This window comes from Triticum dicoccoides, chromosome 7A (assembly GCF_002162155.2).
Source record: "Triticum dicoccoides isolate Atlit2015 ecotype Zavitan chromosome 7A, WEW_v2.0, whole genome shotgun sequence".
NCBI lineage: Eukaryota > Viridiplantae > Streptophyta > Magnoliopsida > Poales > Poaceae > Triticum > Triticum dicoccoides.
Window position 1 is genome coordinate 108,560,983 of NC_041392.1, and position 10,938 is coordinate 108,571,920.

The window sequence follows — 10,938 nt, forward strand, 5'->3', positions numbered from 1 at the left end:
GCGGCCGGACACGTCCGGTGTGCGGCGGATCTGATTTTTAGGGTTTCGTGGGAGGAGAAGATCCGAAAACGGGGGGGGGGGTCTATTTATAGGCATAAGTGGAGCTAGGAGAGTCCAAATGAGGTGCGATTTTCGGCCACGCGATCGTGATCGAACGCTCTAGGACATGGAGTAGAGTTTGGTGGGTTTTGGGCCAAATTGGAGGGGTGTTGGGCTGCAACACACACGAGGCCTTTTCGGTCCCTCGGTTAACCGCTGGAGTATCAAACGAAGTCCAAATGGCACGAAACTTGACAGGCGGTCTACCGGTAGTAAACCAAGGCCGCTTGGCAAGTCTCGGTCCAATCCGGAAATGTTTAATCCCCACACACGAAAGAAAGATAGAAATGACCACCGGAGGAGAACGAAGCGCCGGAATGCAAAACGGACAACGGGAAAAATGCTCGAATGCATAAGACGAACACGTATGCAAATGCAATGCACATGATGACATGATATGGGATGCATGACAAAGACAACAACACACGGAGACAAAGACCCGAACCCGAGGAATAAATATAACTTAACACTGGAAACGACAAGAGTTGGAGTACAATTTGGGAAAGTTATATCCGGGGCGTTACATAAACCTAACCATAGCATGAAACATATGGATCCAAATCAGCCCCTTATGAAGCAACGCATAAACTAGGGTTTAAGCTTCTGTCACTCTAGCAACCCATCATCTACTTATTACTTCCCAATGCCTTCCTCTAGGCCCTAATAATGGTGAAGTGTCATGTAGTCAATGTTCACATAACACCACTAGAGGAGAGACAACATACATCTCATCAAAATATCGAACGAATACCAAATTCACATGACTACTAATAGCAAGACTTCTCCCATGTCCTCAGGAACAAAAGTAACTACTCACAAAGCATAAACATGTTCATAATCAGAGGGGTATTAATATGCATATAGGATCTGAACATATGATATTCCACCAATTAAACCAACTAGCATCAACTACAAGGAGTAATTAACACTAGTAGCAACCTACTAGCACCAATCCCGGACTTGGGAGACAAGAATTGAATACAAGAGATGAACTAGGGTTTTGAGATGAGATGGTGCTGATGAAGATGTTGATGGAGATTGCCCTCTCCCGATGAGAGGAGCATTGGTGATGACGATGTCGATGATTTCCCCCTCCAGGAGGGAAGTTTCCCCGGCAGAACAGCTCCGCTAGAGCCCTAGATTGGTTCCGCCATGGTTCTGCCTCGTGGCGGTGGAGTTTCGTCTGAGAAGATGGCTTATGATTTTTCCCATCGAAAGACTCCATATAGCATAAGATGGCCACCGGAGGGCCACCAGGGGGCCCACGAGGTAGGGGGCGTGCCCAGGGGGATAGGGCGCGCCCCCCACCCTCGTGGGCAGGGTGTGGCCCCCCTGGTGAAGTTCTTACTCTCAGTATTTTTTATATATTTGGAAAACATCTTCCGTGAAGTTTCAGGACTTTTGGAGCTGTGTAGAATAGGTCTCTAATATTTGCTCCTTTTCCAGCCCAGAATCCCAGCTGCCGGCATTCTCCCTCTTTATGTAAACCCTATAAAATAAGAGAGAGTAGGCATACGTATTGTGACATAATGTGTAATAACAACCCATAATGCAATAAATATCGATATAAAAGCATGATGCAAAATGGACGTATCAGGCGCACCCTCCACCCTCGTGGTCACGTGCTTGCTCCCCCTGCTGTGTTCTCAGTGCCAGATATTCTCAAATATTCCAGAAAAAATCATATTTAAATTTCAGGGCATTTGGAGAACTTTTATTTTCGGGGTATTTTTTATTGCATGGATAATTCAGAAAACAGACAAAAATTACTATTTTTTCTTAATTCAATATAGATAATAGAAAGTAAAAAGAGGGTACAGAGAGTTGTGTTTTCTAAATTCATCCATCTCATGCTCATCAAAAGGAATCCACTAACAAGGTTGATCAGGTCTTGTTAACAAACTCATTCCGAATAACATGGAACCGGAGAATTTTCGAATAATGCTAGGTTAGCTCAACGGGGATACGCACATCCCCAGCAATAAGAATATCATATTTCTTCATGACAGTAGGAAGAGGAAATTCAAAACCTCCAAAAATAATCGATGGAATTTTTCCAATAGTGTTTATACTATGAACTTGACGTTGTTTCCTCGGAAAGTGTATCGTATGCTCATTGCCATTAACATGAAAAGTGACATTGCCTTTGGTGCAATCAATAACAGCCCCTGCAGTATTCAAAAAGGGTCTTCCAAGAATAATAGACATACTATCGTCCTCGGGAATATCAAGAATAACAAAGTCCATTAAAATAGTAACGTTTGCAACCACAACAGGCACATCCTCACAAATACCGACAGGTATAGCAGTTGATTTATCAGCCATTTGCAAAGATATTTCAGTAGGTGTCAACTTATTCAAATCAAGTCTACGATATAAAGATAGAGGCATAACACTAACACCGGCTCCAAGATCACATAAATCAGTTTTAATATAGTTTCTTTTAATGGAGCATGGTATAGTTGGTACTCCTGGTTCTCCAAGTTTCTTTGGTATTCCACCCTTAAAAGTATAATTAGTAAGCATGGTGGAAATTTTAGCTTCCGGTATCTCTCTTTTATTTGTAACAATTTCTTTCATATACTTAGCATAAGGATTCATTTTAAGCATATCAGTCAAACACATACGCAAGAAGATAGGTCTAATCATTTTAGCAAAGCGCTCAAAATCCTCATCATCCTTTTTCTTGGATGGTTTAGGAGGAAAAGGAATGAGTTTCTGAACCCATGGTTCTCGTTCTTTACCGTGCTTCCTAGCAACAAAGTCTCTCTTATCATAACGTTGATTCTTTGATTGTGGGTTATCAAGATCAACAGCAGGTTCAATCTCTACATCATTATCATTGCTAGGTTGAGCATCAACATGAACATTATTATTAACATTATCACTAGGTTCATGCTTATTACCAGATTGTGTTTCAGCATCAGAAATAGAAATATCATTATGATTCTCGGGTGTGTCTACAACAGGTTCACTAGAAGCATGCAAAGTCCTATCATTTTCTTTTTCTTCCGCTTAGAAGGACTAGGTGCATCAATATTATTTCTTTGAGAATCTTACTCAATTATCTTAGGATGGCCCTCTGGATACAAAGGTTCCTGAGTCATTTGACCACCTCTAGTCATAACTCTAACAACATTATCATTTTTCTTACTATTCAATTCATTGAGCAAATCATTCTGAGCTTTGAGTACTTGTTCTACTTGAGTGGTAACCATAGAAGCATGTTTACTAATAAGTTTAAGTTCACCTTTAACATTAGCCATATAATCACCCAAGTGTTCAAGCATATCAGCATTGCATTTTAATTCTCTACCAAAATAAGCATTGAAGTTTTCTTATTTAACTATAAAGTCATCAAACTCATCCAAGCATGGGCTAGCAAACTTAGTAAATGGGATTTCAGCTTTATCATATCTATAGAGAGAATTTACCTTTACTACCTGTGTCGGGTTATCAAGACCATGTGTTTCTTCAATAGGTGATGGATTAAGACCATGTATTTCTTCAACAGGCGATAAATTAAGACCATGTATTTCTTCAACAGGAGGTAAATTCTTAACATCTTCAGCTTTTATACCTTTTTCCTTCATAGATTTCTTTGCCTCTTGCATATCTTCAGGACTGAGAAATAGAATACCCCTTTTCTTCGGAGTTGGCTTAGTAAGTTTCCAATTATTTTCATTGGTCAACATATTATTCAATAGAATTTCAGCTTCATCTGGTGTTCTTTCCCTGAAAACACTACCAACACAACTATCCAGGTGGTCTCTGGAAGCATCGGTTAGTCCATTATAAAAGATATCAAGTATTTCATTTTTCTTAAGAGGATGATCAGGCAAATCATTAAGTAATTGGAGAAGCCTCCCCTAAGCTTGTGGGAGACTCTCTTCTTCAATTTGCACAAAATTATATATTTCCGTTAAAGCAACTTGTTTCTTATGAGCGGGGAAATATTTAGCAGAGAAGTAATAAATCATATCCTGGGGACTACGCACACAACCAGGATCAAGAGAATTAAACCATATCTTAGCATCACCCTTTAATGAGAACAGGAATATCTTAAGGATATAACAGTAGCGAGTTTTCTCATCATTAGCGAACAGGGTGGCTATATCATTTAATTTAGTAAGATGTGCCACAACAGTTTCAGATTCATAGCCATAAAAAGGATCAGATTCAACTAAAGTAATTATCTCAGGATCAACAAAGAAATCTTAATCCTTGTCAGTAACAAAGATATGTGAAGTAGCATAAGCAGGATCATATTTCATTCTAGCATTCAGAGTTTTTTGTTTCAGCTAAGCTAATCTCTCCCTAATAATAAAGCACGGATTGAGTCTCCAGATTCACCGTCGCAGCGTTTTTACACAAAGGTTCCTATGGTTTTTAGCTATTCAACCCGCACTCCTCATAAAAAGTCAACACAAACCGGTACATGCGAGAGAAAGAAAAAAATTAAATGGCAGTGTCTCCCGATCTGATCTCCAGTTTCTCGACCTTCACCCACGTCCTTCCACAGTCGTCGCACCTCCTGCCACGTCCCGCCGCCGCGCGTCGCCACCGCCTACCCCGCCACCACACCTACCCCTATCTCCGGATCGACGCGGGTAACCGAGTGTGCGGGTGCTAGGTGGTTCTCCCGCTCGGTCAGATCAAGTGAAGTCTACACAGGGCAGCGGCGGACGGGCTGGACGTGCGGAATGATGGGGCATACGGATCCAGGCGAGCGGCCGCGCCGCCGCCCTTTGCCGTACCGGCGTACGCACACGTGGGCTGTTTCTCTGTTGTCGGCCGGTTGCAGGAGGTGGCCGGTGTCGCCCCAGTCGTCAAATCCCATAGCCGATCGATCTCAATCGCGTGTTGCTGCTGTAGATGTCGAGGCCGAGGCCATGCATTATCGTGAGATGGAGCGGCGGAGAACTGAGGCCCGCCGGGTGCTGGAGTAGATTCTTTAGACAGTGGAGTTGAGCAACCCACTCATCCATGCCAGATGCTCTTAAGTAAAGCTAGGGATCCGATCCATCTATCTCAGAGCGGATGAATCAACAGAGTATCCATCTGGTCCAACAAGTGAATTTAGGCGATTAATTAGCATGAGCATACGAGCTCTTGTGCAGATGTATTTTAGGTGTATACAGGTTCAGGTAGTCAACTCTTCATTGACCAATTGCCCAGCTCTGAGCTATTACAACCTTCCACAGCCACCACCACCCCTAAGCACCGGAGTAGAGCAAGGCTGCGCTGGGCAACTTCATCCCCGGTAAGCAGTGGATCCCTTTCTTGGAGTTTGCATTGCTGTTTGCTTAGATTATTCACCGTATCCCCCATCAAACCTATGCTACTTTTAGGTTCCTCCGTTCAGGGGCGGAGACAGGCCCGGGGCGTGAGGCCCAACTCCTTTGGTGAATGTACTGCTACCTAATACATTAGGCCCAAATCCAGGAGAAATGCTTGAAGGCGGCCCGGGGCACGCGGCCAGCCTGGCTCCGCCCCTGCCTCCGTTCATGATTTCCTCTATTATAATGTCATCTCCGGTCAAAGCGTTAGCATGATAGAATGAAATTTGAAATTCGTTAGTGGTTTCGTGTTGGCGAATCAGCCTGGGCTAGATCACATCCTGTGCTGAAACTGCCTACGTTTGTTCATTACTATATTTCAAATTATCAGTAAGGTCTATTTGTGCTTGTCCATAGTTGATCAAAAGGTAAAGCTTCACTACTGCTATTGTTGTTGTTGTTGTTGTTGTTGTTGTTGTTGTTGTTGTTGTTGTTGTTGTTGTTGTTGTTGTTGTTGTTGTTGTTGTTGTATTTTACCCATATATCCATTTGCAATCAGCATCCATTTTTTCCTTCAAATGGTCAAATGTTGCCTTAATATTGCAGGATGCCAGTCTTATGCTGCTGCTTGGTCTTGTCTCGGACATCTATTTTTCAAACGCCCGTTCAGTAAGTCATGTTGGGAGAAACTTTGTGTTAGATGGCCTGATCTGAATAACAGATTGGAATTGTTGCACGCAGCAAAAAGAAGCTGGACGGGACATATGTTCATGGAAGTGTTTCTGGTGGCAGCATGGAGTATATGGAAAGAGAGAGCTGCTAGACCCTCTTTTGGCTGACCTCTCCACCCCCTCCCCTGCTAACTTCTCTATGTAAATATTGTACTGTATCTTTGACGCGCTGATCTAATACAAAGGTCAGTGGTGGGTTCCCCCACTGTTGAAGGTTCTCAAAAAAAAAACAGTTTTCTAGATGATAGTTTTAGGTCTGTTAGTATCTTGGTCTGAGTGATGTTATTGTCTTTGTTAAGACCAGTCGAGCCCCTGATTTTCATCGAAGTCGCTCTCAAAGACATGGCCACATTTGTACACTTTATTAAAGTTTGGCATGGTTTTATTTTAATAAATGGGTGCTCTGTTCTTTTGTGATAACAGGATTTTATTGTTGGATAACCCTTCAATTGATGAATCTGGCAAGCTGTGCTCTTGCAGATTACTAATACAGTGACAATCCTTCAGATTTAGGGGATACAATGTCGGATTACATTCTGCGGACGTATTGAAGGCAAAAAAATTTAAGGTGGAGGTATAACATGCTACCAGTTCATCAGTACATAACCAACTTCCGTTCTTTATAAATAGCAACATTTAAGAAGTTTTTCTGTCATTGGAGAATCTGTTTTGGTCTTTGTTTATAAATGGTGACCAAAGGTATTGCTGTAATGATCTGTAACAATAAGGATACCAACTGATCAATTGGTTATTCTGTGAAATGCTTTTTTACACTTGGCATCTGTGCTCAACCAGTTAAGAAAATTGTTTTTGCTGTATAAAATTAGATTATTTTGCAAACTATTTTCACATTAATGAGCACATATTAGATTGTTTTCACCCGTTGCAACGCACGGGCATTTTTGCTAGTAATTTCTTAAGATCACTCCTATCATTGCAAGCAAGAAAATCTCTAGCAGTTTCTTCACCCATAACATAGCCCTCATGCACAATAGGTAATTCATATCTAGGGGGAGAATCTTCATCATCACTTTCATCAATATTATCAGTTTCAATAATTTCATTCTCTCTAGCGCTAGAAACTTGTTCATTAAGAAATTCACCAAGTGGCACATTAGTATCAAGCATAGAAGTAGTTTCATCATAAGTATCATGCATAGCAGAAGTGGCCTCATCAATAACATGCGACATATCAGAATTAATAGCAGAAGCAGGTTTAGGTGTCGCAAGCTTACTAAAGACAGAAGGTGAATCAAGTGCATAGTGATGACCCACAAGTATAGGGGATCTATCGTAGTCCTTTCGATAAGTAAGAGTGTCGAACCCAACAAGGAGCAGAAGGAAATGATAAGCCATTTCCAGCAAGGTATTCTCTGCAAGTACTGAAATAAGTGGTAACAGATAGTTTTGTGATAAGATAATTTGTAACGAGAAACAAGTAACAAAAGTAAATAAGGTGCAGCAAGGTGGCTCAATCCTTTTTGTAGCAAAGGACAAGCCTGGACAAACTCTTATATGATGTAAAGCGCTCCCGAGGACACATGGGAATATCGTCAAGCTAGTTTTCATCACGTTCATATGATTCGTGTTCGGTACTTTGATAATTTTCTATGTGGGTGGACCGGTGCTTGGGTACTGTCCTTACTTGGACAAGCATCCCACTTATGATTAACCTAAATTGCAAGCATCCGCAACTAAAACAGGAGTATTAAGGTAAACCTAACCATAGCATGAAACATATGGATCCAAATCAGCCCCTTACGAAGCAACGCATAGACTAGGGTTTAAGCTTCTATCACTCTAGCAACCCATCATCTACTTATTACTTCCCAATGCCTTCCTCTAGGCCCAAATAATGGTGAAGTGTCATGTAGTCGACGTTCACATAACACCACTAGAGGAGAGACAACATACATCTCATCAAAATATCGAACCAATACCAAATTCACATGACTTCTAGTAACAAGACTTCTCCCATGTCCTCAGGAACAAAAGTAACTACTCACAAAGCATAAACATGTTCATAATCAGAGGGGTATTAATATGCATATAGGATCTGAACATATGATCTTCCACAAATTAAACCAACTAGCATCAACTACAAGGAGTAATTAACACTACTAGCAACCTACTAGCACCAATCCCGGACTTGGAGACAAGAATTGGATACAAGAGATGAACTAGGGTTTTGAGATGAGATGGTGCTGATGAAGATGTTGATGGAGATTGCCCTCTCCTGATGAGAGGAGCGTTGGTGATGACGATGGCGATGATTTCCCCCTCCGGGAGGGAAGTTTCCCCGGCAGAACAGCTCCGCCAGAGCCCTAGATTGGTTCCGCCAAGGTTCCTCCTCGTGGCGGCGGAGTTTCGTCCGAGAAGATGGCTTATGATTTTCCCCCATCAGAAGACTCCATATAGCAGAAGATGGCCACCGGAGGGCCACTAGGGGACCCACGAGGTAGGGGGGGGGGGGCGCCCAGGGGGGTAGGGCGCACCCCCACCCTCGTGGGCAGGGTGTGGCCCCCTGGTGAAGTTCTTGCTCTCAGTATTTTTTATATATTTGGAAAACATCTTCCGTGAAGTTTCAGGGCTTTTGGAGTTGTGCATAATAGGTCTCTAATATTTGCTCCTTTTCCATCCGAGAATCCCAGTTGCCGGCATTCTCCCTCTTTATGTAAACCTTGTAAAATAAGAGAGAATAGGCATAAGTATTGTGACATAATGTGTAATAATAGCCCATAATGCAATAAATATCGATATAAAAGCATGATGCAAAATGAACGTATCAGTACACATCATAGCATATTTTATAGAACCTATGACTGAGGCATAGGGAATGACTTTTCATTCTCTTTCTATTTTCTGCCATGGTCGGGTTTTGAGTCTTTACTAAACTTCACACCTTGCAACACATGCAAGAACTCTTTCTTTGGATCTTCTATTTTGAACTACTTCAAAATCTTGTCAAGGTATGTACTCATTGAAAATATATCAAGCGTCTTGATCTATCTCAATAGATCTTGATGCTCAATATGTAAGTAGCTACACCGAGGTCTTTCTTTGAAAAACTCCTTTCAAACACTCTTTATGCTTTCTAGAAAATTCTACATTATTTCTGATCAACAATATGTCATTCACATATACTTTTCAGAAATGTTGTAGTGCTGCCACTCACTTTCTTGTAAATACAGGCTTCACCGCAAGTATGTATAAAACCATATGCTTTGATCACTTTATCAAAGCATACATTCCAACTCCGAGATGCTTGCACCAGTCCATAAATGGATCGCTGGAGCTTGCTCACTTTGTTAGCACCTTTAGGATTGACAAAACCTTCTGGTTGCATCATATACAACTCTTCTTTAAGAAATCCATTAAGGAATGCAGTTTTGACATCCGTTTGCCAGATTTCATAAAATGCGGCAACTACTAACATGATTCAGACAGACTTTTAAGCATCGATATGAGTGAGAAAATCTCATCGTAGTCAACACCTTGATCTTGTCGAAAACATTTTGCGACAATTCGAGCTTTGTAGATAGTAACACTACTATCAGCGTCCGTCTTCCTCTTGAAGATCCATTTATTCTCAATGACTCACCGATCATCGGGCAAGTTAATAAAAGTCCATACTTTGTTCTCATGCTTGGATCCCATCTCAGATTTCATGGCCTCCAGCCATTTTGCGGAATCTGGGCTCATCATCGCTTCCTCATAGTTCGTAGATTCATCATGGTCTAGTAACATGACTTTCAGAACAGGATTACCGTACCACTCTGGTGCGGACCGTACTCTGGTTGACCTATGAGGTTCGGTAGTAACTTGATCTGAAGTTTCATGATCATCATCATTAGCTTCCTCACTAATTGGTGTAGGAATCACTGGAACTGATTTCTGTGATGAATTAGTTTCCAATTTGGGAGAAGGTACAATTACCTCATCAAGTTCTACATTCCTCCCACTCACTTCTTTCGAGAGAAACTTCTTCTCTAGAAAGGATCTAGTCTTAGCAACGAATATCTTGCCTTCGGATCTGTGATAGAAGGTGTACACAACAGTTTCCTTTGGGTATCTTATGAAGACGCATTTCTCCGATTTGGGTTCGAGCTTATCAGGTTGAAACTTTTTCACATAAGCATCATAGCCCCAAACTTTAAGAAATGACAGCTTAGGTTTCTTGCTAAACCACAGTTCATATGGTGTCGTCTCAACTGATTTAGATGGTGCCCTATTTAACGTGAATGCAGCTGTCTCTAATGCATAACCCTAAAACGATAGTGATAAAATCGGTAAGAGACATCATAGATTGCACCATATATAATAAAGTATGGTTATGACGTTCCGACGCACCATTACGCTGTGGTGTTCCAGGTGGCGTGAGTTGCGAAACTATTCTGCATTGTTTCAAATGAAGACCAAACACGTAACTCAAATATTCTCCTCCACGATCAGATTGCAGAAAGTTTATTTTCTTGTTACGATGATTTTCTACTTCACTCTGAAATTCTTTGAACTTTTCAAATGTTTCAGACTTATGTTTCATCAAGTAGATATACCCATATCTTCTCAAATCATCTGCGAAGGTCAGAAAATAATGATACCCGCCACGAGCCTCAACACTCATCGGATTGCATACATCAGTATGTATTATTTCCAATAAGTCAGTTGCTTGCTCCATTGTTTGGAACAACGGAGTTTTAGTCATCTTGCCCACGAGGAATGGTTCGCAGGCATCAAATGATTCATAATCAAGTGATTTCAAAAGCCCATCAGCATGGAGTTTCTTCATGCGCTTTACACCAATATAACCTAAATGGCAGTGCCACATA

At 41.5% G+C, this 10,938-nt stretch overlaps 1 non-coding gene across 1 annotated transcript; it reads left to right on the top strand.

The window, feature by feature from the left end:
• The first annotated feature begins 6,810 nt into the window (after positions 1-6,810).
• On the top strand, positions 6,811-6,899 carry LOC119334833. Its single transcript, XR_005161590.1, has one exon. It is a non-coding gene; the product is annotated as a small nucleolar RNA R24 (small nucleolar RNA).
• The last annotated feature ends 4,039 nt before the right edge of the window (positions 6,900-10,938 follow it).